Raw genomic sequence first — 27440 nt, 5'->3', positions numbered from 1 at the left:
AATTTACTGTTCACTTGAGATTTTGGACAAAGATGGGGGCAAGTGGGTGGGCTGCTTTGAGTTTTGTGATATAATAAGACTGGAGCAAGAGAGTAAAGCGCAGACAATTAAGGATCAGCGTGAGGGCTTTGCTCATTCAGTCTGTTGAGGAAGCCGTCATTTTGTGTTAGTGTGCGTGTCTGGAGGAGGAAGGATAGTGACAGTGGAAGGATGCCTAATGTTGTGGTGTATTTGTACTTGCTAAATGCCTGCTCCGGGAAAGGAGGGCTTCAAAAGGAAGGGATGAGTGAAAGGGGGTCCTTCTGAATTTGCCCTTTGGTGAAGCCACTTCGGACTGGATTCTCGCTGCCGGGAATGTGATGTTTTGTTGCCACGATGAAAAGGGAGGGCTGAGAAACGAAAAGGGCAGATGTCAGGCAGGCTCCTTGCTGCCACCGCTCTGCGACACATCTCACCCCGATCACCCCGATGACGGGTGGTTTCTCTGCTGCTCTGGCTTGTGAGACTCCTGTGAAAAGGACCACATCCCGACTGTCTGCAGGGCCAGGCTTCTCTCCACTCCCGGGTCACTTGGGTCCTGCTGCTGCACTTCACTCCTAAAGACTCAGAGCACCTCCTGCTTTTGTAGTTATTTATTTCTTTATTTCAACTACTGGACCCTGGCTGTCCTCTGCCAATATGTTTCAAGGCTGATGAATAGCACCCCCTTCAGTTATAGAGCTGATCTTTTGTAGCACAGATGTGTAATTAATTGTGGAGCACTTTTGCAGTCTGAACAGGCAAGTGGATTCTTGGAAGACACCCATGTACTGCCACCTGCTTCTCACAGCCCAAGCTCCACAGCCCTTGGGGAGAAGGGACCTGTTGGCCACAGCTTAAGAGCCTCTGTCCTACTGGAGTGATGTGAAATAGGATTCAAATCCAGGTCTTTGGTGTAAAAACCAAAAAAGAGACAAACAATCCCAAACCTAAAGCACTGCTGCACCACAGGACTCCTCTCCGCTCACCTCTGCTCCAACGTGAAAGAACTTTTAGGCATTTTTGCATCTCTCTTCCATCACAATGGTGATGTTTAGGGATTTTTTTCCCTCAGAGGGGAAGTAAGGATGTGTAAGTTTGTAAAACACTTCAAAGATAAAAATCGTTGTCTGTGCAGAATACTGTCTGTTGGCTTGTCTGAGTCACTGCCTAGCTTGCCTGGGAAGTGAAACCTAGAATCACCCCACCGGTCACTTGGGAGGTTAAGTCAAAGAACCATTGAGGTGTCCTCCTTTGGAGCTCTGGCCCTAGGGAGAGCAGGAGAGGGGGGTGACCAAGTGGGACTGGACACCGTGTGTGAGTCTGAGAGGTGGAGGGGTGATGAGTGAAATGCACCCTGCAAAACTGACGGCAGAGGACAATGGGGATGTGATTTAGCTAAGATTAGATACAGAAGATATTTTAAGCCTCATTATTTTGTCTGGGTACAGCAGGATTGTCCCCTACAGGGCTTTCCTCAGTTCTTTATCTACCCCTGCTTTTAAAAGAGCAGAAAACAGTGGAGAAAACCCTTTCCTTTGATTTCTCTTCAGCTGGCGACATCCATCACCCAGGACTGTAGCCATAGGTGTTCAGGTCGGGAGGAGCTGTGCATCACTTTATCCCCATACTAGGAGATGAAAGGATTAAATCTCTTTCCTAAGGAAAGTGGAAAGTGCCCAGTGTCTTCTCTCAGGCTCAGAGACTGCAGTGGGAGAAGGAAGCAGGATCCAGCTGGGTAAGAGACCTCATCAAGAGGATATAAGCATTTAGGGTAAAGGACAGTCTTGTCTCCCTGAGTAGGGGAAGTAATCAGTGAGGATGTGCAAGGGTCTCTCAAAAAGCCCTAGGCAGGCAATGTGTATCAGAAAAGAATTCCCAGGCAGTGGTGAAGGGGAATGAGCTGAAAGCATTAATTAGTTCTGCCCCTGCCCCCCCCCGCTCCATTAAAATATTCCCTTTCTTGCAACCACAACTGCCTTTCTTTTCTAGGTGTTTTTGTTCGGGATTTTTTAAAACTTGAGTCCCAGTGAAAAGGACTGTTAAGGAAATCCCCTACTTATCACCTGAGGCTAGCTGCTGACTTACTGTTTCTCAAGATGAGATAATGCTAGCTGATTATAAATAGGGTGACTATCCATTTTCATCAATATTAGGAGTAAGCCTTGATCTTTAGCCTGTGGAATGAATCACACTGTAAGAGTCGTTACTTTTGGAGAAGAGCAGTCATTTCTTCTTTCACATTATGCTCTCTGCTATGAAGAGGCTTGGCCCTGATGAGGGGATCCTTGAACTGGGGGCAGGTACCCCAGGGAATGTGAAATTTCACCCTGGTGAAATGCTTTCTCTCCACGAATGTAACTAGTGTCTCATTAAATCTGCCTTCAGCCAGGGTTGTCAGGGGATGACCTTGAGCGCTGCAGGCGCCACCCTCGCCTTCCCCCCCTCGCCCAACGCTGCTGCTCCTCATTGCAAGTGTCACTGTTGGGATAGCTTGTTTTCTTACTTGGAAGTTTGGGCTATTTCCTCAACTTGCTAAAACCAGTGGAGACTTACTAAGTTGGTAGGTTGACATGAACTGTGCTTGCTGAGGTATCTGTTCTTGCTTCTGCTGTCCCAAGAAGTGCTGACCTTATTTCCAGAGCCCTAATGGAACTGACAGTATTTTGTTTAGGTCTAATTACTCACAGCGCATTTACAGAAGTTCAATGGGAGACCTTCAGTCCTGATCATCTCTCAGGACAAATGGGAGTGCCAGCAGGATACCCATCTGCAGAAGATAATCATTTCAAGAGGAATGATGACAGCCACGATATGTAAGCAGAGGTTTCGTTACTTTGAACCTGAACTTAAGAAGGCAACTGGAAGAATCTCTCAAATCTTGAAACAAACCCAGGTTACTTAAGATTTTACTACATGGCTCGGACTCTCTAAAAATAGATTTGTCCAGCCTTTAAAAATTAAAGACCAATTTTCTTCACTGAGGACAGTTGTGTCTTTGTATCTATTACCTAATAGCTTTTAAAGCGTTTTCATCACTTGGGTTAGGTAACGTGAATGAAAATATGCTACTTTTCCCCAGCCCCAGATGTGTCAGTAGTGTTCATAAATAGTGAAATATGTTGCATTCAAAGTTGGAACTTCTGTATGTTCTCGTGTTGCCCTATCCTGATTTGGATTTGAGCGCAACTTTAAAGTAATGCAGGGCACTAAAATAAGACATTAGTATCTTTTGAAATGTAGAATTAGAGTGTTTGAGCATTGAATAAACTTTAATGAATCTCGAGATACAAAGTAATTAAAGTGGTTGTGTTTGAAATAGGTTTTTCCCCCTCATGTTTTGTTAGCTAGAGGAGATATATAAGTAAACTGTGGTGGAACTGCAAAAATATTTTCAATAAACCAATCTCTAAGACTGGAATCAGGACCAGAGAACATCACTATATGTAACCAAAAAAAGCACGGAAGTTGATTTCTATGACAAGAAGTTAATGAGATTTCATGCAATGTCTATCTTTAGTGGACCCTTAGGTTTCTACTACCCAGTATAAGTACAGACTTCGTACCAGATGAATATAGAAGACTCCCTTGGTTTGGTCCAGTCTGATGCTTTCTGCCTTGGCCCCTTGCTGCTGCAACTAAAGCTGTTCCTTCAGGGACTTTTTTTTCTCTCCTGTTGAGAGAAAAAAAGATGAGATTGAACAGCTATTGCATACATCAGGGAGGAAGCCAACAGGGAGCAAAGTAAAAATCAAAACCTCAGTCGCTTCTAAAATTTGGAACTGTATGTCATGGGGATTTGAACTTGTTAAGCCCAGAAATTCCCACTTGCCTGTAGGCAAAAAAAGCCATGCCAGCAAATGAAACTTCTGTAAAGGGCTAGCAGAAGTAAGAGAGAGAGAGAAAAAAAAAATCCCTTTCTGTAAAACATGTTCAGGCAAGGCAGAGTTGGTTTTATGCAAGATGATTTAAAAAGACAAGTTATAATATTTGAATTTCTACTTTTACTTAGATATGCTTAGCAATTCAGATAATGAAGATTTATTGATGGTCCTTCCTGCCTTGTTGGAGACAGTCTTGTTGGAGAATCATATTTGTATGGCATTCTGTTTTAATTTCCACCTTTATTACTCTGGGCATCTGCATGTAAATGTGATCAGCTTTTCCTCAGAAGTTTAGCTTCTGTTGTTTCTTGCTTTTTTTGCTGGATTCAGATTCTTTTGTCTGCAGCATCACAATGACTTTCACAGCAACTAATTCTATTCTGCCAGAAACAGCTTTTTGGCAGGAAGCAAAGGGAAGAAGCAGAAGAAGCAGAGGAGGTCTTAAGGTACAAAGATCTTATTTTCATGAATCAGTTCTTTGTAATGGGAAGATGAAAAGGCAGAAGTGTTGCAGTGTTTTATTTTTTTCTCCTGCCATGATTCACGCTACCTACCTTCAGCTGCTTTATCATTTTTCCTTCCTTTGAGATGCTCCAAAGTCTTTCAATCCATTTGTTGTTCTGTTGCAGGAAGGGGCTGTAGGACTTTAACTCTATGGCTTATGAAGACACTCCCAGTGTCTGGAGGAGAGCAGCTTCCAAGTGATGCACCCAAGACATGACCATCAATATGCTGAAAATCTGTGCTTGTCCAAAATATTTTCCAGCAAGTACAGATCCTTTGGTAGTCTTAAGGGGAAAAGTTAAATATCAGTGAATTAATTAGAGGAGAATCCTCCCTGTCTTTGCTGCAGTTCCTTGGGAGACACCTGATACTGCTTCTCCCTTTTGTAGGCTCAGATGTAACACTTTTTATCTGAAGTTAAATTTAAAAAAAATAGGAAAATAAGGGAAATCCGGGGAGTAGGTAGGAAGAGAGGTAGGAAATGTTAATAAATGTAGCCATGCTGATGTCTTTCTTGGAGGAAGAGAAACAGGTGAGCTGCCCTTGCTTTACACTCGCTTAAAGATGTAGCTGTCTCACTGTGAATATAAGTTTCAGTCCCCAGTTGCATGACCTGTAGGTTCCCAGTCTTGCTGTCATGTTTTGTACTATCTGTCTTCAAGGTAGTCACTAATGTCCATTCCCATAGCATCTAAGAGCCTCTAGATGAAAGCTGTAAAAGTGCAGTGGTGAGCCTGTGCATGACATGAAATTGTGTAACGGGGGAAAAGATTAAGATAAGGGTAATACCTTGTGGGGACGGGTGCCACATCTGTGAGAAATCTCCGTGCCTGACTCTGCAGAGGCTTTACCTTCCTAGTGCTGCATCAGCAGCTTTTCTTTCTTTTGGAAAGAAGAAATCTCTCGGGGGACCCCACCAGCTGCATTCAGAAATCACTAACAAACACTGGGGTGCTCGGAGCCCTTCCAGCATATGTTGCCTGTGAATTTGTTCTCAATCCCCCATCCTGCATCACTTACTGTCCTCCTCCCAGATGGAGGGAGCTCAGGGAGCGTGTGAAGATGAGAGGTGGTTGAGGTTAGGAATGGTGTCATCTTTCTGTTCCCCCTCCAAGCTGCTAATGTATGCTTCTGGACAGCCACATGAACTGAGTAATTACTGAATTATGGCTAGATCAGAAGTGGTGACCTCAAAGACAGAAGGAGACTCTCCATCTCCATTTGTCAGTGCCCTTGAGGTCAGAAGGACAATTTTTCGCTGGATCTGTGAGAAAGGGGAAAGGGAAGTGCAAGGTAAGCCTTACATTAAGGCCTAACAGGGAAAAATGTTTGCTTTAGCCATTGCAGAGTTCACGTGCAGTAAGATGCAGCATTGCTTGCATGTGTGTAATGACAGCAGTACTGGTGGGAGCAGTGGCACGCACCCAGACGGCCACTCAGGAGACTTTATTTTGCTCAGAATCCCCCATCCATCACAGAGGAGAGTGCCAAGTCTTGACACCATTTTCCTGCCTTATTTGTGCCTCTGTCCTCAAAAGCATTTTGATTAGGAGATGGCAGGGAGGATTTCAGGAAGGAAATGTGTAGCATTTGGAAAGTTTCTGTTGTGGTGGTACCATAGTGGCTCTGTGCAATTATGACCGAGCTGATTTTCTTGCATTAAAAGCAAAGACTTCAATCTTTCTTATGACTGTGGTGTAGCACATCTGCTGAATTTATAGCACTTACTCTTGGATAATGGAATGTATTTGCTGGAAATTTACATTCAAACCGGTTTAGTTTGTTGTGTTGATTGTAAAATTGATCCTTTAAGGGTTTGGGATTTTTTTTGTTTGTAACCATTTTTTTGCCTTAAATCCCTGGGCTTTTTTCTTCTTTTCAGAATCGAAGGGTGAGAGTGTATAGATGCAACTGAGGACTTTAGCCTGAAGTAGAAAGGCTTGCATGGGTGTTAGATTCCCATCCTGATTGTGTGTGTGGGATTGTAGCCCTAGTAGCATGATGGGGTTACTTTCTTCATTAGTCCTAGTAATGTTTTATTTATAACAATTTTTTTTGTGTGTGTGTGTGTAACTGATGGTGGTCAAGTAGGTCGATGTCACTGACTGGCCAAGTCAGAAGGTTGAATTTCTTTCTTTTGGAAAGAAAATGAAATGTTCAGTGTCAAAGGAAAACTTGGCAATGTGAACAAGGTGTACTAATGACAGTGGTTTTTCATCTGAAGTCTGCAGACAGCCAAAAATTAGTTTCTGAGAGAATTAAATTATCCATTAAGCTCAGTGGGGTTGTATGTTGAAGCCTGATACATCATTTGGAGAGCTGCAGAAGATATGGCGTCTCTACTTGCGTGATATTTAACTAATATAGTTTTGATAACTTTTTACATTCTGCACTTATATCGGCTCTGTATTACCAGTGATGCCTACTGTAATGCAACAGCTGACGATGGTGTGACAATTGCCTGTATTTATAGCATGAGCTCCTTTAAAACTTCACTTCATCCTTCAAAATCAGCCATATAGTTTTCAGGCTTTTAAATATTTTAAAAAGCAACTGCTGTTGTATTTCCCTTATAACGCCTATAAAGTAGTCATAACTGCTGCTCTGCAGTAGAGATCCAGATACTTAACTTTGTGAATTCACTTATTTTTGGTCCTTTGAGAAATGTTTGACTTGGGAATGATTGTTGTTCTTGTATTTTTATATGCATTTTTGAGCATTTTACAAAACTTCTGCTATTTATGCTGCAACTTCCTTTTAGACATTAGGTAAAAAACACCTTGATATAACAAGCTTACCTAGATAAGCTGTGCTCTCCTGTATTTATATATAGCAAAGGGTTTTTTACCTTAAGGTAAGTTTAAGTTCAGCTTAAGTTAGAATGCTCTAAGCACTCCTACCTTATAAATCGACCTAAAGGATCGACCTCAATTGATGATTCATTCAAAATCAGAAAACACATAATGGAAAACCAAATTATAAAAACCTTACCAAGTTTCCCCAACCCATTACAACTTTTAGCACAGTCCTGGATCCCCAGGGGGAATGCTGCTCCAACCAATCTCTTAGCATGCCGTGGCAGTCGACAAGATCAAGGGTGTTTCTGACGAGAGCAACCTCGTGGTTTGTAATGGTGCATGTGCTGTTGGAGCATCTTCTCCAGGCGAAGGAAGTGATGACCTCCCCCTTCTGTGAGCGAAGCACCGTGCCTGAAACAGCACCTGTGAACGGGCAGCCAGTGCCAAGGAGAGCAGGGTGTACTGTACTACGAGAGCACACAGTAAGGCAGCACCTCTGTGCTCCAGCTGCAATTTCCAGGGAGCTGAATGCGGAGTGCATCACAGTATTCTCATCTGAAGGAGACAAGGCATAGATCACAGCAGTAGGCTTGCCTCAGAAAGGAGCTGGTGCCTCTCAAGTCCTAAGATGAGCGAGCAGAGGAGCAGGCAAGTCTTTCCTAGGTGTTCCAGATGCGTGATTGCCTGACCAGCGAGTCCCTAAAACCCACCAATTGTTAACTTGAAAGACGAATGGTAGAAGCACATGTAACTGTTGTCTGCTCTGGTTGTTTTCCACAAGACTACTGGCATCATTTTAGGCTTATCTAGATGGAATTTCAGCCAGCCTGCAAATTATTTCTGACATGGTAGGAGATGTGGTTTGTATTTATTTTTCATAAAAAGCAAGTCACCTGTGGAGGAGCCATTAGTGAAGCTGTCAACTGGCTGTGCTTACAACACAATCTTCAGCAGTTCAGGGCCTTCTGGTTGAACTCTGAGCGGAGGCCTTTTCTTGGAATACGGCTTGCTGAGGATCTGGGAAACAAAGCTTGGGAAACAGGGCAGTTTTTATTGAAAGTGTCATATCTGCTCAGTAAAGCTCCTGGCAAGGCAAGTTTTAAATTATGCTTGAGCTTTCTCTGCCCAGCACGTAAGAACTTTGCAGACTGCCAGTCCTACTGCGTTTTCACGTGAAATGTTCTGAGCGGCAGATGGAGGAAACTGTAATGTCATATAGAGCTTCCTTTGCTGCCATACAGGCTTAAATGAAGGTGATGATTTGACAGGAACTGCATCCTTGCTCTAGAGATGCCCCATCCACCAGTCTCCTTGTCCCTTGCTCTCAACCCCAAAAAACTAGTGAAAAATCTGAAAAAAAAAGCTTAATCGTCTCTCCAGCACAGAAAACCAGACACACCAGACTCTCAAATGCAAGGCGAGTGGGGACTCGGCGGGCTGGCAGCGGCGATTCTGATGGTGGGAGCGGCTCTGGGGTGGCGGTGCGGGCGGGCTGCGGGGCCGGGGCAGCCCGGGCACCGCTCCTGCAAGGCCGGGGCAGGGACAGCCCGGGCACCGCTCCCGCCGGGGCAGGGACAGCCCGGGCACCGCTCCCGCCGGGGCAGGGACAGCCCGGGCACCGCTCCCGCCGGGGCCGGGGCAGCCCGGGCACCGCTCCCGCCGGGGCCGGGGCAGCCCGGGCACCGCTCCCGCCGGGGCAGGGGCAGCCCGGGCACCGCTCCCGCCGGGGCCGGGGCAGCCCGGGCACCGCTCCCGCCGGGGCCGGGGCAGCCCGGGCACCGCTCCCGCCGGGGCCGGGGCAGCCCGGGCACCGCTCCCGCCGGGGCCGGGGCAGCCCGGGCACCGCTCCCGCCGGGGCCGGGGCAGCCCGGGCACCGCTCCCGCCGGGGCCGGGGCAGCCCGGGCACCGCTCCCGCCGGGGCAGGGGGAGCCCGGGCACCGCCGCCTCCATCTTGTTTGCTGAGATCCCCGCTGCTCCGCTCAGGCACCTGCGATTCGGGGCTCACCCGGTCCCGGCGTGCGGCCCCATGGCCGCCCTCGAGGTGTGCTCCCGGCCCTGTCAGGGTTCGGCCGCCGCTGTCCGCGTCGTGCCTGGCCGGGAGGCCGAGCGGAGACAAGTGAGCGGACGGAGCAAAAGCCGGTTCTTACAGTGACTTGGGGGAGGGTGAGGGGGTATTGATTTACGAGGAGAGCGAAATGCGAGCTGCCCCGGTGCGTGCCCAGAGGGGCGGAGAGGGGCCCGGAGCGCTGGTGCCCTGCGCAGGGGCGGGGTGGTGTGGCACGCGCACCGGGCACGCCTCGCCCACGTGCTCCGAGCGCGCGGGACGGCGCGGGGGGAAGGAAGGGGGGGCGGCTCCTTTAAGCGGGCGCGCCTCACACGCCCCCCCCATCCCCATCCCCGCCCCTCCGTGCGCGCGCGCAGGCACGTCCCTGCAGTCGGGGGCGCGCGCGCACGCGCCGTCGGCGCCGCTCTCCATCCCTCTGCCGCCCGGCCGCCACTCGCCGCCTCGCGCCGCCGTTCCCGCTGGCGCGCGCGCTGGTCCCGCCGCCGCCCGCCGCCATTGGCTGCCGGGAGTCAGGTGACCCGTTGTTATTTCCTGTGTGTGTGTGTGTGAGGTGCGAGTGAGGGGAGGAGGATGGGACCGGACTTTCCCGCGTCCTCGCCTGGCCCCCGGCCCCGCCGCCCCGGCTGCTGAGCCGCCCCCGCCCCGCCCGCCCCGCCCGCTGCGGCGGAGGGCGCCGGGCACGGCGGCGGGGGTGGTCTCAGGTAAGGGGCGGCCGCGCTCGCCGGGGCCGTGTCGGTGTGTGTGTGTGGGAGGCCTGGGGAGGGAGTGCGGGCTCCCGGCGAGGAAAGCCGAGGTCGCCTGGGCGTGTGGGAGGCGATGCGAGGGTCTCATCCGTGAGTTGGAGGGCGAGCGCTGGGTACGAGGGGGCTTGTGGAAGGCCTCCTGCCTAGTTTAACCCTCTCCTGCCGCCTCACCCCCCGGTTTTTGGGGAAGGAGGTGTGTGTGTGTGTGTGTGAGGGGGGTGTGTTTTCTTTCTTCTTTAGAAAGTAAATGTTTGTTTACGTGCGTTCAGAGAGGCCCTCGTGCTGCCTACCTGTTTTGGTGTCCCGGAAGAATGGTTTTTCAGGAAGAATTGTCGAGTTTTTGTGGGGATTGGTGTTTTCGCTGAAGAGATAAATGATCCAAACTGTTGGACAAGATGGATGCACAGTGCTCAAATGTAGTAGGTGGACAGGCTGTGTTGGTAGTGCTTGAGGTTTGTAGTGTCTCTGCTTTTTGGAGGCTCAAGGTAGCCTTTGCTTCTCTGCAGAGATAATCGGGATATAATGTGTTTGGGCTGCTGTGAGGATCAGCTTGTCTTTTGTTAATGGTGCTTACTTGCTGGAAGTTGTGTTCAGGGCTGCAGTTGGAAGTCATTTTTCCTACCCTGAGGGGAGGAATAAGAGAAAGTTATGTAACATGAGTGTTTTAACCTATGTATCAGAGCTACCTGAAGGTACCGGGGTTCTGTTATTAACCTGAAAATAACATGTTTGTGTGTGAATCAACAAGTGGTTAATTTCTGTGGGTAGACCTGGCTCCACCAGAATCCTTTATTTCTTGTATACTGCCTTTTCATTCGTTAAAAGGGCAAACAGTTTGATTAAATTACATCATTGTTTTCTGTACCATTCCACTTTCTTTAAGTCCTCCTTTGAACACAAAAGAAAAAATAAGAGGTACACCTGTGAGGGGATTGAGTTTCGGAGCTTTCTGTGTTTAGGTTAGCATTTTGAAAGCTATTCATGTCTGTGTCGCTTGTTGCCATCTGTTGCTGCATGCGTGGGTAATTCTTTGGAGGGTATGATTTTTAGTGTGCTTCCTGACCAATAGATGTGCATGGAGCAGTTGGATCACCTCTACTCAGATTTTATTGAACAATAAGTGACTGGATGATGGAGATGCAGCAGCTTCTGGGTTAGGTTTGTAGCATATGGGCTGAACTCAATTCAAGAAGGGCTGATATCTATCACACATTTTCTAGACTGTTTTTTTTTTTCTTTTTTTGTCATATAAGCTTGTTTTTTTTCAGGCTTATTGATGGGTATTATTACATAGCCAAACCAAGTGCATTTGGTTAAGTGTATGTGATAAATAGTGTTGTTATCTGAGTTTTCACTTGGCTGAAATGTTTTGTTTGTTTGTTTGTTTCCTTTAAATCTACATCTTTGAACAGGGTTCGATGTTAGTTCACTTTGAGTTGTTTGAACCTGTGTTATTTGATCTTAGTATTAGGCTCCATTGGCATTCAAAAAGGCAGTTGCATTAGTATACTGCAGAGAGGATTACTTTTAAAAAAAGTAAAAATATTTATTCACTTTGTCATCTGTCTCCTAAACTTTGTTAATGCTACAAGGAGAGGAGAATAGTCATTCCTCATTTCTGTAAATTGCTGGTGCATGAAATGTATATTGTGCATTGTGGTTAAATTAACAACTAAGGTATTATGTCATTTGAGTGAAAGTATGACAAGTGTTTTTATATTTAAAAATGCTGCTTTCCTATTGTACTCTTCTAATTCTTGTAGTTTTGGGATAGTTTCTGGGCTTTGTATTGTTAGGTTTAAATGTCTAGGGGGAAGTACTTGGACTTTTTTGCTGGTTTGGTGTTCTTCAGACTACTTAGCTTTAAGTCTGTTAGTCTTTCTAGCAGAATTGTGTGTGTTTTGACACAATTTGGGTTTTGACCTGTAAATCAGTTTTCAGAGGGTTTGGGCTTGATGAAACATGGATTTTTGCTGAATCATATACTTTCATATACCTTTGTAGCCTGGGGAAGGTTAATCATGGTTCCCTGTATGAAGGCTGTAGGAGCACCTTCATTGTTAGTGACTTTGATAGGAGATCAGGAATTTTGGATTTGTCGTTGTTCCTTTACTTTGTTACTAATGCTTCATAAAAATAGCCTGAAGTGAATTTTTGTTAAAGGAGTGAATCTGGTTCTAGAACGCGTAAATAAGAAGTGAAGGTTATGTAAATGAAAGAGCACTTATTTGTGTATTAGTTGTAAAGGAGACCTCTCTTTATTATTAGAAGAAGCTTCATTAATCTTCAGCTGAAGAATTGGGCTGTTACTAACCTGTTTGCTACATTTTAAAAGGTGTTTAGAGTGTAAGGAAGTGTAAGGAAGAACATTCTCAATGGTTCTGTCTACCATTGATACGTGTATGAAGTTTGTAGGACAAAGAGTGAAATCTGTAGGATTTGGGGATTTTTTTCCGCCTCCCACTTCCTGTTGTGGAAATGTGTGCAAAGAGAACCCTTTGGACTCTTAGGACAATGCTAAAAAGAAAATAATTGCGTAGCCCCTTTCTCCCTTTTTAGGTCATGTTTAAGTAAACCACGGGTGAGGCACAGCAGAGTGGCAGTAACGCTGCTCCTGGAAGGGTCCCTTCGAAAGAGTGGCAGTGCACATGTCTTGTTGCTATTCTACCAGCTTGGCTTGTTGCTGTCTGGAGTGAGGGCAAAACACGTAATAAACTTGAATAATTTCATGCTGCTTCCTTGGCCTCTCCATAATTTGAGATAAAAGCGTTGAAGTGTTTATAGGTGGCTTATGCATAACTTGCCTTTTGACACAGGGCATGCCAGATCTCCATTTGGGTGGGATAGCTTTTTCACTAAAGCATGTGTTTATCTTTTCATACCTTTTTCAGTTATACTTTATACTTATGAAAAGTATTACACTCATGTTTTGGGAACGAGAATTCTTACAAGTTACCAATATTTAGTAATGTTTTTGGCAGTGCTGGCTTCTCAGGCTTTAGAGTGTATCTTAACTGACTGTGTGAGAATTTGTGTTACTTAATCCCATGGTTGGCCTGTGAAATGGGAAAGATTATGGATGGCAGTTTCTAAAGAGCCAACTAACTGATTTGTTGGTGGAGACTGGGCTGAGACCAACCAACTCTTCCCATTGAGGAAATTAAAACTGCAGTTTGATAGCAAAAGAATGTTTTTTATTGACTGCATTTGATGAGATCTCTTAATTTCTAGTTTTGCTTTTGGACTTCTAAAATCAAAAACAAAGGCAGTCTTAAGTGTTTGGACCCGCCTCTATTAGTGTTGATATGCTATGTAGAATTTTCTTTATTGTTGGAAAGCATTTAGTGTTACTGATAGAGAGCATAAACATAATGTAAGCAGAGGTGTATAATTCTCTAAAATCATGCAGGAGAGGCTCTTCCTCTCCTGGGAATAACCTCCCTGTGGTAGGATCTGATGTTCAAATCTGTTCCTATCAAACTTTTTGTACGTACTACAAAAAAAAAAAAAAAAAAAAAAAAAAAAAAGAAAAAAAGGTGGCTCAGTTATTCCTATGACCCAGGTCCTACTTGTGACCTAGTTCTTGATTAGACTTCAGTTTTGACTGAAGTGGAAAAATGGAAGATGTCTTACTGACGCCCTTTTACACCACAGTGACACAGAGTCTGAGATTCAGAAGGCTGAAAATGACTCCTTTATTTTTTGGATATATTTTTTCTCCCTTTTATACTGTTTCACACAGACCAATTCAGTTGGTGACACAAAGGCAAAACCTCTTCACTCCCATTGGTCAGACCAGAGGGATATCAAGAAAAAGTCGCTCCTATGAAAAGGAATGAATAACATAGGTATAGTTACAAAAACATTTCCCCTGTTTACAGAAAATCCCTGGGAAAAGAATTTCAGAAAACCAAAACACCTCAGGCATGGAACCGGGGCTACATCTTACAGCCATGTACAGCACTTCTGGTATATCTGTGTCTGGCCACACCATTCCTTGGTTGCTTCAGCTGAGCTTTTCCATGGCTCCTTAACGCTGAGATACTTACTGATTTGTTTGGGGTCACTTGGGAAAGCACGTGACGTTCTTCGTTAGGCGTGTACATAGGTTTCCTTTCATTTTAAAAACAAGAAAAGGACAAAAATAAAAAGCCGGACCCAAAGACTCAAAAGTCAAGTCTGACATGTAATCAGAAATGGATTCTGTTTAGCCCTATTGGAGGGTAAGATCTGCTCTGGGTGTTCTAGAGTCTATGATTTCCTACCTCTTTGGCTTTGAAGACAAAAGAACGTAGAACTGTGTTTTACCAGTTCCTGAACTTTTCTTGCTGCCTTCATGAACAGCAGCACAAGCAGTCAAACTTCCAATTTTGGATACAACAGAGCAGTGATCTCGCAGTAAGACTCCTGTTTCTTCTTGCCTCTTACCTGTGATTCCTCAAGAGTGGACCTAAGCAGTGGTAGCCAAAAATTGAAGCATCCTCCTGTCAGCTTGGCCTGGTGACAGTAAATATGCTTGTGTTTTTTCCAGTGCTTTTTGTGTTTCTGTTTTACCACAGTGTTTGTAACCTGTGATGATACTGGAAGAAGGGAAAAAGTGTTACCACGTTCATTGTCAGGAAGCCTTGGCTTGAGTCCATTGAGATTTGACCTGTTCTCCGTTTGGGAAGACCATTATTTCTTGCCTGAACTGTGATGCAACAAATAGAAAAAAGCTAGGAAAACTACTTTCTTTCCCCCTACCTCTTCCTTACAAGCACACAGTATGTCTGCCTTCATACCAATAACTGTGTATGGAATTCATTGCGCATTCTGTGCTAGAATACCATGATTTACTTTGTGGTATTTTACTGGTATGAACTCAGTCATCTAATTGCTAGTAAATTGCAAATCCTAAACAGAACTCTCTGATGAGCTCTGTTAAGAGCTCAGTACTTAGCTAGAAATTGTATAGGGAGCTACTATGCTGGAAGCTTTAGTACAGTTTTTTGTAAGTATTGTTTGTATCACTTTTGTTGTAAAATTAGATGCTGCAAAGTGTCTCGTTAATAGCTTTTAACTGATCTAAAGTCTTGGTATTAGCAGAGCTGACTGAATGGCTTGTGTCCATGTAGAGCATCGCTAATGACTGGGAAAAACATATCTAAAACTTAGTAGCTGAAGGAAAAATACGTGCTGTTGTACTTGCCAGAATAAGAATAAACCTTCATACACCATAATGAAGTGTTGTTAGTCAGCCTTCAGTTTGATATCTGCAGTTTGCTGTTACCTTTGGTCGGATGCCTGGATACACTTGAATTTCCATGAGATTTGATTTTTTCGACAGTGTTTTCTATGACTAGGTGTTCTGGAATAATGGAAATGCTATGTGTGATTTAAAAAAATTAACATAAATGGTTGTATGATAAATATATAAATACATATATGATAAATATAGTGAATGCTGCGTGATGAACATTGTTTTCTGCTGGAAATAAAAAACATCAGGACAGAAACAGTCCAGGAGGTTCCTGGAGTGTGTGTGTCCCCTGACATGATTGATGTGGTAGAAAACTAGGGAAGGCACCTGCCAGAGCTGTGGTTTGTGAACAGAGAAGGACTGGGGTGTGATGTGATGGTCAGAGGCCATCCTGGGCAGAGCGATCATGCAAGGATGGTTTTCAGTTCTTGGGGGGGAAGTAAGGAGAGGAGTCAGCACAACTGCACCTCAGACTTCTAGAGGGCAGAGACTCTGGCCTGTTCAGGAACCTGGTTGACAGAGTCCCTTGGAAAGTATTCCTGAAGGGCAGAGGAATCCAGGAAGGCTGGACATTCTTCAAGAAGGAAATGTTACAAGTGCAGGAGCAGGCTGTCACCATATCCTGAAAGAGAAGCCAGCAGGGAAGACTGGTCTGTCGAATGGAGATCTTTGGCTTGAACTTGAGGGAAATAAAACGGGGCGACCTTTGAAACAAGGAACGTTAAACGCAGGATGATTACAAGAATGTTGTGAGGTTACATGGAAAGAAAGCTGGAAGTCCAAAACCCAGCTAGAACTCAATCTGGCTGCTACCATGAGTGACCATAAAAATGTTTCTGTAACATACATTAGCAACAGAAGGAAGGCCAGAGAGAATCCCTTATTGGATGTTCAGGGAAACAAAGTGACCAAGAATGAGGAAAAGGTTGCGATGCTTAATGGGTTTTTTTGCCTCAGTCTGTAATGGTAAGACCGGTTGTTTCCTGGGTATCCAGTCTCCAGAGCTGGAGGACAAGGATGGGGAGAAGAAAGAAGCTCCTGTAATCCAGGGGAAAATGGTCAGGCACCCTGGTACACCACTTATGGGTACTGATGGACTTGGCAGAAGTGCTCCCTGAGCTGCTTTCCATCAGCAGATGCAGCTGCCTGGGGAGGTCCCGGATGATTAGAAGTTGGCAAACGTGATGGCCGTGTACAGCAAGTGCTGGAAGGAGGATATGGAGACTACAGGCCTGTCAGCCTGACCTCTGTGCCAAGGAACGTCGTGGAACAGATCTAAAGTGCCATCACCTGCCACCAATGGGACAGCCAGGCCTACTCAGCATGTGTTTAGGAAAGTCAAGTCTTATTTGACCACCCAGTCTCCTTCTGCAACAAGGTAACCTGTTCAGAGAATGAGGGAAACGCTGTGGGTGTTGCCTAGCTGGCCTTTAGTAAAGCTTTTGATAGTGTTTCCCCCGGCATTCTCCTGGAGAAACTGGCTGCTGGTGGCCTGCATGGGTGCCCTCTTTGCTGGGTGCAGAACTGGCGGAATGGCCAGTCTCAGAGTGGTGAGGAATGGAGTTGCATCCAACTGGTGGCCGGTCACGAGGGGTGTTCCCCAGGGCTCTGTGCTGTAGCCAGTCCTGTTTAATTCCTTTATAAATGATCTGGGTGAGGGGATTGAGTGGCTCCTCAGTCAGTTTGCAGATGACACCAAGCTGGGCAGGAGCGTTGATGTGGTGGAGCGTAGGAAGGCTCTGCAGAGGCATCTGCTCGGACTGGGCTGATGGGCCAAGGCCGACGGTGTGAGGTTCAGCAAGGCCAAGTGCCAGGTCCTGCACATGCAGTGCTGCAGGTTGGGGGCCAGAGAGAGCCCCAGTGGATTGGCAGCAGCTAAACACGAGCCAGTCTATGTGCCTAGGTGGCTAAGAAGTGGCAGCCGGGCTCCTGCCAGATATAGTGTGGCTAGCCCCTGTACACTTGTGAGGCACCTTGAATCCTGTGTCCAGTTTTGAGCTCCTCACTACAGGAAGGACATTGAGGGGTTGGTGTGCATCCAGAGAAGGGCAGTGGAGCTGGTGAAGGGTCTGGAGCACAAATCTTAGGAGGAGCAGCTGAGAGAGCTGGGATTGTTTAACTTGGAGAAAAGGAGACTCAGGAAGGACCTTCTTGTTCTCTATACTAGCTGAAAGGAGGCTGTAGCCAGGTAGAGTTCAGTCTCTTCTCCCAAGTAATGAGCAATAGGGCTGGAGATGGCCTCAAGTTGTGCCAGGGGAAGTTTAGATTCAATATTAAGAAATATTATTTTATCTGAAGAAGTCAAATATTTGAACAGCTTCTCCAGCAAAGTGGTGGAGTCACCATCCCTGGAAGTACTTAAAAAGATGTGTAGACATTTTGGTTAAGGACGTGTTTTTGTGGTGGCTTTGACAGTTCTGTTAGAGGGATTGGATTTAAAAATCTTAAAGGTCTCTTGCAAGCTGATGAATTCCATGACACTATAAACCATGTCTTCCCGTTTTGTCTCTCATCTTGCATTCAGGGGAAAAAGAGTGAATTCAACAGTAATCTGTCATGTTGTGTAAATTGGTTTGCCCACTGTAAGTTTTACCTATTTTACTGCTTGTGTAGATATGGGGAGGTTTCTCTTCTCACCTTTTTCCAGTTTTTGCATGAAATGTGTACATTGTGTACAATGTGATGTTTTTGATCCTGACCATACCTTGTGTATATTGCTGTGTAAAATTGATCTTTTAGATGGGCCTTGATAGATATAATAATAATAATAATAGATACTTAGCGGGCAGTAAATAAAATGGGTTGGGCAACCCTGTTACAGAAGGAGGTAACAGATTGTCTTTGTATTGCAGGGCATTGCTGAGTGAGTGCCGGGTTCTTTTCTCTAGTGCTGGAGAATGGAATAAGCAGGAGCATAACTGAGAATTGCTCCAGAGTGACACTTCTTATTTTGCATCAGAAAACTGAATTGTGCTGTCCTTACCTCCTTTCCATCTAAAACACTGCATTTTAATGTAGAAATATCTCATCCCATGTTACTCTGAGAGTGTGTAAAGACAACTCTGCTGAAGACTTGTTTGTTTGCCAGCTGTGGTAAGGCGCTGGTTTTGGTGATGAGCTGGGTGTCCACTGCAGTCTGGTATTCTGTGTTTTTACAGATGTGACTTCAGCTAATACTGTATTTACTTTGGAGAGCAGAGATTGTTGGATTCTGGCCTTTTTTCCTTTTGCTCTGTGTACTTTCCTACATTTGGTATCTTTCACCTTTTCTGCGTTAGGTATCTCTCATATTCTGCTTATCAGAGACAAAACTCTGCTCTTGCTTGTGAATTGAGTGCATTTTTATTTCAATGATGGTAGTATCCTGCAGTAATGATATAGGAATTTGACTTGTCATGTGTTCATTTTGCTTGTTTCCTTGTCTTTTTGCCTTGCAGGAATGCAGCTTGTTTTACGTTTGAAATGTGGGATTTGTGGAAAACCAAAGGGGAGGTTGATATATATAATAGAGCTGCTGAAAATAGCAAGAAGAGGTTAATTATATGTGTACTCTGTATCATAGTCAAAACCCTGTCAAAGCTGGTGGAAAAAGAAAACTTCAGTAAGCCTGGGTCAAACTCACCAGCAAAAGCACATCTCTTAGCTCAATGAAAAACAGTGTTAGGGAGTTCCTGAAAATGGAAGGGAGGAGGATTTAGGAAATAAACTTCTTTGCTTATCCACAGAACTGTAATGTTTATAAAGACTCTGTTGGTCTGTGCTTACTCATGGAATTTTGGCTCTGTGTGTGCATTGCCTTTCTGGAATAAGCTAAGGAGTAAGGTCCTTTTGCTCAGCTGGTTAACAGGCTTCTAGAATTAAATCAGGAGCAATTCTCTAGGTGGAAAGTAATTTTGTTACCATCTTTCTAGCTGAAACAAGGTGGCAAACTTCATTTTTTCATAGGAAGTGGGGATGGTTTAGAGCAGGGGTGAAGAGATCTAGTCCTTCTGTCATAATAGAATGCTAAGACTACATGAGCATTATGAAATGGTTATATGTAATCTCTGGTGTATGGTTTATGTTAATTGTACCTCTTTATTTAGCCTCCTCATGAGGGCAGATAGATGGAGAGAGAAACAGTAGGGTCTTCTGGTTTTGTTTTTTCTCTCCTCCCTGGTGTACGAGATGAATGACTTCAGGAGTGTGGGAATTTAAGTTTAAGAGAATGGTGGGACTGATTCAAGAGTAGTGGACCATCTAAGCTCCCTCTGTCTTACTTTAAAATGTTAACTCCAGCATTTAAAAAAATTATGCTCTTGAGTGCAGTATCTTTGTTATTCTCCACTGATCAATATTTACAGGTGCTTTTTTTTCTTCTCTGTTTTGGATTCATCCCTCCTCTTTCATTGCAACTGCTGACTTCCTTCAGGGTATATCCTCGTATGATGTGGAATGCAATGGAGGCTTTGTCCATTGGCTTTCCAGCTTCAAACAGTCTTGACACTATCACTGTGGTGATACAGAAATCCTCTGGGGAAGGAAAAAGCTTTAAACCCCGGTTGTACGAAGATCTCTAATTGTAGGTTGTTAATTTCCCTGAACTACTTATTCTCATGAGAGTTAATTTTGTGCCTGTGGTGTGGTCTGACTGCTGTTGCCATCCCTGCCTTTGGCTGTGGCAACAAAACTCGGAAATGTGGAGTTTGTTGGTTACGGTGGCTTGAGTTTAAAACCTAATTTTTTCCAGCTTCTTATGGACGTGTATTAGAAGTTTAATCACTTTATTCTCCAACAGTGCTTTGTGCTGCCTTCTCTCTCTCTCTCTCTCATCTGTCTGTTGGTTATGCCAGTGGAGCTACAGTGTAATGAAGTGGTTCAAGAAACTGGTCCAATCTGAAAATTTCAAAGAAAGCCTGCAGCGGTGGGGGTGGGTATTTAGGAAGGGGGAAACCTCCTTAAAATAGTCCTACCTCTGAAGCAGTCTCTTTGTTGAATTATTTAAATGTATGAACTTATTTTGTATTAATCTGAACTGTTTCTCCTGTCTCCATCTAAGTGTGGCTGTAGTCTTTGTCACTCCCTGTTAGTTTCAGAAGGCAAAGCTTACTGTAAGAATGGCTCTGCTTTAGTTTGTGGCTTCAGCATGAGGCAGATGCTGTGGAATCTGAAGGGTGGAGAAATGAGCAAAGTGATATTTGGAGGACATAGGTTGTAGGAGACAAGGAGAAAAATTAGACAAAGTGAAGTTGTTGTTCTTCTAGTGTGAAAATCTTACAAATGCTTTGGTTGGTGTTTTTGTTTTGTTTTGTTTCTGAAAAGTTCAAACAGTTCTTATGTTTGGAAAAAATAAGGTTTCTCTCCAATTTTTCTATCAGTAAACATGATATGGCCTTGACCGTGTTTTCTTTTGAAGTATGCCATAGCAGTAGTATTTGCAGACCTTCCACACTCAAATTCCTCTTAATTCTACATTGATGGAGAGGCACGAAGTGCTGAATTAATAGGGAGAATGATCACCTTGGCTAGCGAAAATGGAAAGTGTTAAAGCTAAATATTGTCTTACCTTAAAGGAACAAAAACTATCTATAAGATGACAGGAAGGTTTGAATTTGAGTACAGCTTTTTCTACCTGATTTTAAAGTTACTGCCTATAATGTAAATAGATTGTGTTATCTTCAACAATGGTTTTATCCTAATCAGTGGCTATAATTCTTGTGTACAGTGCATAGTCTCTATTGAAATAATACTTGCACGTAACTGATACAGCTTTTATGTCAATTTACTTCATTTGCCTTGAGGAGTTCCCAGGAGTCTTGGTTACATTACTTGGTTACATGGTCATTGCACCAGACATTGCAAAAAAAGAATAAAAAGATTTAGTTGTACAGACTACGTTGAATAGAAAAGACAGACATGTTACAGGTACTATTTAATATGACCCTTGTAAGTGCTCATCTTAGCATCTTGTCAACAAGGCTGGAGCTGCTGCTTAGTATAAAAATTTATAAAAGTTAATTAAAAATAATGTGTTAGGATGGTGGGCTTTTTTCCCCCTCACTGTATAGTTCTGAGTGTTTTAGATACTGGATAAACTTATGCACAGAAAGGGGGGGCTTGGGCAGACAGAACCTGGCAACACTGCTTGCACTTTACTATTTGCCTCCTGCAATTAGTAATTGACTTCTCCTTTTCATCGTTTTTTAAGGGAAAGGTGAAGGTTTAGTGAGAGCTGTGATGCCTTTGCTGAGCCTCCTGTCTTGCGTGTCTCAGGAGGAGCAGGTCAGAAGTGATTCTTGACATGGATATCCAGATTTTGCTGTTTTGCCAGAGCAGGTAGCATGTTTGACTGCTTGAAGACATATGGGTATGGATACAGGTCAATTTGCCATAAGAGGTATATAATGAATTGATGAATTGCCAAAACTTTTGGAGGACTGATCTGCAGCTTGGAGAAAAAGAAGATGAGCTGAGGGTTCAGTATTATTTTAATTTTGGTGTTAGGAAGGGTAGTTCAACCATTGTGTAAAGACAAAGAGCCTTTTAAATATGAGCCCCTGATTTCAAGTGCCCTTCAGTAGCCACACCACTTAAAACAGTTCCTGCTGGGTCCGTTTTGCTGGTACAGATGTTTGTGTAATGACACAGTGAATGGATCTGTCAGATCAGAAATGGCTTTTCTCCCTCACAGAATATTCTCAACCGTATCAGTTCCCTGATCTGACTTGCACATGAATGGCTGTGTTAACACCATAGGGAAGGCTGGACCTCTACAGCTGGGCTAGAGAAGACTGACCCTATATGTGAAACCAAAGTTGTTGTTTTAGTCTCTGACATAAAATGGAATTTGCATTGGTTCTTATTAAAAAAACAGTGCCTGTTAAAAATTTGGATGGATAACTTTCAACAAGAGGTTGGTGGATTTTTTGAAAGCTATTTAAGTGCATCTGTGCTGTTGATTGATACTGAGAACCAATGGCATAATAATAAAGTTAGATATGTACAATGAGCCAAAATTCTGCTGAACTTTGATCATTTGTTATATTTCTAGAAATACATGTTTTCATAGTACTACAGCATAAATACTGGCTTACAACAGAAGTTGTTCTTATCAATTTTTTTCTTTCTTCATGTTTAGGAACATGAATTTAACAGCACACTTCACTAAAAGTGCAAAGCTAAACTGGAAATGGTATTTTAGATTTGTTCACATAGTGAGTAAGGAAAACTTGCAGATGCAAAAAAAATCTGTGAATTTATGATTCGGTGTTATACAAATGTTTTTTTTTTAAAAAATACTTTGGATGTGAGGGAAGAAAGCAGCCAAGTAATAGCCACATGCAAAATTTGATTATTTTTTGTTGTCGTTTGTTTACATGATGCCTTTTGTTATAGCAGTTGAATGCTCTGAATATGTCTGCTCACATCTCCCCTGTGAAATAGGAAGGTACACCGACTCAGGCTTACTGTGGTTGGGCTTTTTCTGTGGTCACTTAAGGAAATATATAGGGGAAAAAAGCTAATGTAGATTTTATCTAGCAAAATAATCTCCAGAGCATTCCCCTCTCCCAACTGACAAAGCTCACTGTGCTCCTTCTGCCGTGCTCATCTGTTCCTCACCCATTCTGTGAGAACAATTTCCTTAATTGTTTGGATTTAAGCTGATACATACTGACTTTCTGAAAAGCTGTACAGACATTTCAGTAAAGGCATAGTGTCTCTGTGAGATGATGGAAGCTAGTCACATTCCACTTGGCCAAGCTGTAGCTCATTTGAAGAATTTTTCTGATAAAGGTTTTCACTAGGAAGGACAAAATTAAGTTTTGGTGTCTTTACAAAATTCAGTTTCCATCAATGCCGTATTCTGGATTTAATTTAATTTTTATATACTTCACAAAATATTTCAGTTTAGCTACTTCCATAGGGTCTGGCGCCTCAGTAATAATTAACTGTATCTTGTTTCAGCTTTGAGTGGTGTAGTAAGGTTTTTTTGACAGAATATATCGTGATGGCTTGGTGAGAGCCAGACCTGAGTAGTTTTTTGTAAAAGTATGGTGGTGAATAATATCAGAAACACGACTTTCTGGAGGAAGTGAGCAGTGCATGCTAATGCTTGGACAAACTAGTGACTGAGTGTCTTGGTTTACTTCTCTAACCACACCTAATGTTGAAAACAAGTCTTAATTATTCTCCCTTTCTCTATTTTCCCTGCCCTTTTAAATAGGCATCAAATGTAGAAGAAACTAGTTATATCTGTTATTTTGTTAAATGCAGTCTTGGGTTTGATCTTTAAATTAATCTTCTTGTGGCATTGGTGGCTGATTTTCCTTCTCTTAAAAGCAAATGCAGATTGCTCCAAAACTGAAACAAGGTCAGTCTATTCCCAGCCATTGATCAGGTGTGCAAGTAATAACTCTGTACCTGCAGAAATACCTAGCAACTTGGCCTTGGACAACAGAAATGGTACTCAGTACACGGAAATCCTTTTTTCCTCTATTTCTGTCTGAATTTGGGGCACGGGTATTACTTCTTACAAAATATACTCCTGAATAATAGCTCGTACTCATGCTCTGGCTTTTGAGATTGTTTTGGTTATGTGTGTTCTCTCTTAGTTTAAGAAGATACAATGAGGAAGGACAAAAATAGTAATTTTTGCATTTTGTTTGGGCTGTGGCAAGAAATGGCTGCGAACTTTGGTACATCTCTGTCACTTGCACAGCATTTAACAAGTGCATCTATTTTACCTGGACGCTCTGTAACCCTCTCAACTTCTTTGTGTACATTTTGGCTTATGGAAAATACTGTCTTACCATTTGTCACCTGCCTGTAAATGCATTTTCTTTCCTGATAAGCACGCTAGGAAGTGAGAAGCTTTTGACAGAGCACTGAAGATATATTGCATTTGACTGCAGCCTGAGACTTCTCTGCACAGATGGATTGTGGTAGTCAACCTAAATCTAAAGAAAATTTAATGAAGTGGAACGACCTCACTTATGTCCTACTGAATGAGCTGGTGGTGGTTTCCTTTGCCCCTTTATAGGCTTATAGTTAAGAATTAGGCATGTCCTCACAATATTTTGGGTTTTAGTTCACTTGCTGTGAGCTGTCTGTAGTGATGTTTGGCACTATGTTGGCGTCAGTGTTCTGTGGGGAGATGTGGGCAGCTCTCCTGTTATTTGTCCAGTCTTTGATAATCAGGACAAAAAGAGTTTTAAAGATTGATGTGGCTGTAAAAGCCTGGCATGGTACATTGCAGAAGATCATCTCACAGAGTAATCTTGGTGTGGGAGTACTGATGAATTGTGATACACATGCAGGAACCATTGAAAGATGCTTACATGCTGTCGACTAACTTTAGATAATCTTGCGCACAGTGAGGTCACAATGCAGTAACTTCATACTTTGAGGAAATCCTATGTTAACAGAGTTCTGTGAGGCTGTTTCAAATGATTAAACAAGATAGAAAATCTGCATTATACTTAAAAATAAGTTCACATGAGGAAGGTAAATTGATACACTGCTTGAAATAACTTCACGTTTCACAAATAAATCTGAGATTTGGGTAGGAGGACCTATTGCTCCTTTCTGTTCAAGACTTCTGTGCAGTGATTCCATAAGTGAGGCTGTTTTTATTGGCCACACTTGGCCAAGCTTGTAATATGCTTCCTTTGTTCCTGCCAGGTTGAAGGCAAATTTTTATTTCTGGGCTATTGGGGGGGAATTGAATGTATTGTTGGAGCAGAGTGAAACTGCGTAGCGTAGTGAGTGTAGTCTGCAGTGTCTGGATGGATATGCTTAGATGGTTCTACAGCTACAGGCTATAAATACTTTCAAGTCATGCAGCTTTACTGAGAGAGCTGCATGCACGTGGAGCAAGAGTGTAGGTGTGACACTGGAGTAGTGAAAGCTGTGCCAGACTCTTACCTTCCCTTTGGATAAATGAGGATGTTGCATATTGTGTGTGTTGGAAAGCACTGTAAATGTGTGTAATTTGTAGCTGTTACTAGAGCACCTGTTTGGAGGCAGGACTGCGGATGGCATTGTGGATGTGTACCACCATTGTGGAGTTTTATATGATTGTGTTGTAGTCTCTAGTTGACGGGTGGTGCACTGTCCTCCTGAGATCATGCATGAGGAGGAGTATGTACCAGCCGAAAGTGTTTTTCTTTAAAGGCTTCCAGTAAAAAAAAATCAATAAAATAGATACTTTTTTTTTTTCATGTGGATGGGGGTAGACTTTGAAGGCCTTATCTGTCTGAATGTATTTTATTAACAAGACTTGTCCAGGGGATTATTCTCAGTGGTTTTGCTGAGAGCATAGCACTTACATCTAAGCACTTTACAGGGCTGCTACTATTAAGAAAGGCTATTGCAGTAGTAATTGTGATAGTTCTGTATTTATAGCGCATTAATGACAGAAAATGTGCTGTATGTCTTAAGTTATCAGTGATGTAATGGGTTGGAGCGCATCCTATCTTTTTTTACTCCTGTTATTAATGAAATGCCTTTTTTCTTTTTGGCAGCTATTCTACTGGTTATGCTACTCAAGTTAGGCTCCTCTTGAGATACTCAAAGCAAACATTGTCCTAATTAAAACTTACTTGTTTGTCAGGGTAAATTTAAATTCCAAGATTGAAAAGAAATAAATTGAAGGCAAAAAATGTGCTCTCCCTGTTTTGAGTTAGCGTATGTAACTTCTGGACTAAATAAATGTAACACAATTGCATGAGATTATGGAGGGTAAGAATTTGTGCCTTGGTTGATCTTTACTGTATATCTGTTCTTAAGGTCATTTTACAGCATCTTGTGCTGCTTCTATTCATTATAGAATTAAAATTACTCTTTTCTAATAGTGAAGAAGTCTTAAGAATGTCAGCATAGTTAGCATACATTAGGTTGAAAATATAGCAGTTTTCAAGCTGTTGGTAGAGTTACGGAGAACAAATATCATTCAGAGATTAAAGTTTTTGTATGATGTAATGCAGAAGAGGCTTCCTGAGATCTTGTCCAGACTATGCAAAGTAAGCTTTAGTGAAGTCGTGTTTAAAAATTGTGTCTGAGATTCTGTGGGAGATTGAGCCTGTGAGAGGATGGAAATGTTAGAGCCTGTGAGAGGATGGAAATGTTAGAGCCTGTGAGAGGATGGAAATGTTAGAGCCTGTGAGAGGATGGAAATGTTACTTCCATGAAAAGAGGATGCCTGCCAAACACGTGATAGCCAGGGCGTGCATGCAGCCTCCGCGGCACGTGAATGTTGCTGATTGCAGAGCCCCAAACTGCTTATCTGGAGAAGCTGCTTTTAACATCTGCCACTTACAGTAGATGTTCTCTTACCTCTAGCTTGATAACTTTCTTTTATATATGTTTTTTTTTTTTCTTTTTTGCCCCCTCATTTTTTTTGCCTTAACAGCAAGTCAAAAAAAAAAAAAAAAAAAAAAAAAAAAAAAAAAAAAAAAGAAGAAGCTTCCCAATTTTAGTCCTACGCCGATAGGCCTGGAGCTTCAAACTGATGAAACATCAAAAGCAGTGATTCAGAAAAAGGAGGAGCTTATCGACAATAAGCCTGAGCCAGACAGATTGGCACAGTGTGGCATTCATAGAAGTGTTATTCATGTGATATATGTATATCTTTAAAATGCTAGAAAAGTGGAAGCTCAGCAGAACAGCAGATCTCTCTTACAACACTTAAAATATAAGATTAAAACAGCAGTAAAGTTGACATCCTAGAAGAAGAGAGACAGAATTTGAAGTATTAAGAATTTGACAGTTCCCTTTTGATTCTAGTAATATTATTCTGTGCATCAAGCTGCATGAACCAAGCTGCAACACAGAGAGGCCTTTGAATTAGAGGAGGGGGGCTGTAAAGACATGCAGTGCTGTGGAGTGGTTTTCTGCCTGTGTGTTCTGTTTTCTGCCTGTTTCTGCCTACACACACAGATAGTGGAAGATGAAAGACTCCAGTGGTAGAGTTAGAGTCTTCTGTAGATAACATACATGTTTAAAAAAAAATAACCTTGGGTGGCAGATGGGAAAAGAACTGGATGCCACATCTTGCCTGCGTCTCATTTGTGTGCCTGGGGTTTTTTTGTGAGTTTGGTGATCTACTTGAACAAAACCTAAGTGCAGAGCTAGAGTTTAATTCTCAATGGGTGCAGCTAAACATGGCAAACACAAAACGTGGTTAAATATGAAAACATAATGCACACAAG

General features: G+C 43.2%; 1 protein-coding gene across 10 annotated transcripts in view; it reads left to right on the top strand.

The window, feature by feature from the left end:
- TCF20 (transcription factor 20) overlaps positions 1 to 27440 on the top strand; it is a 118281-nt gene that overhangs the window by 42694 nt on the left and 48147 nt on the right. For 7 of the 10 annotated variants that reach the window (XM_066319821.1, XM_066319820.1, XM_066319814.1 and 4 more), the window contains exon 1: positions 9818 to 9971. The exons of 2 other annotated variants lie outside the window; for them this stretch is intronic. The gene's annotated coding sequence lies outside the window, so the exon portion shown is untranslated. Of the gene's footprint in view, positions 1 to 9817; positions 9972 to 15478; positions 16631 to 27440 lie in introns of those variants that run through there. One more of the 10 variants, XM_066319816.1, reaches the window with a different exon arrangement.

This window comes from Sylvia atricapilla, chromosome 5, assembly GCF_009819655.1.
Source record: "Sylvia atricapilla isolate bSylAtr1 chromosome 5, bSylAtr1.pri, whole genome shotgun sequence".
NCBI lineage: Eukaryota > Metazoa > Chordata > Aves > Passeriformes > Sylviidae > Sylvia > Sylvia atricapilla.
The sequence above is the reverse complement of the archived record's forward strand: the minus strand, read 5'-3'. Positions and strand labels throughout refer to the sequence as shown.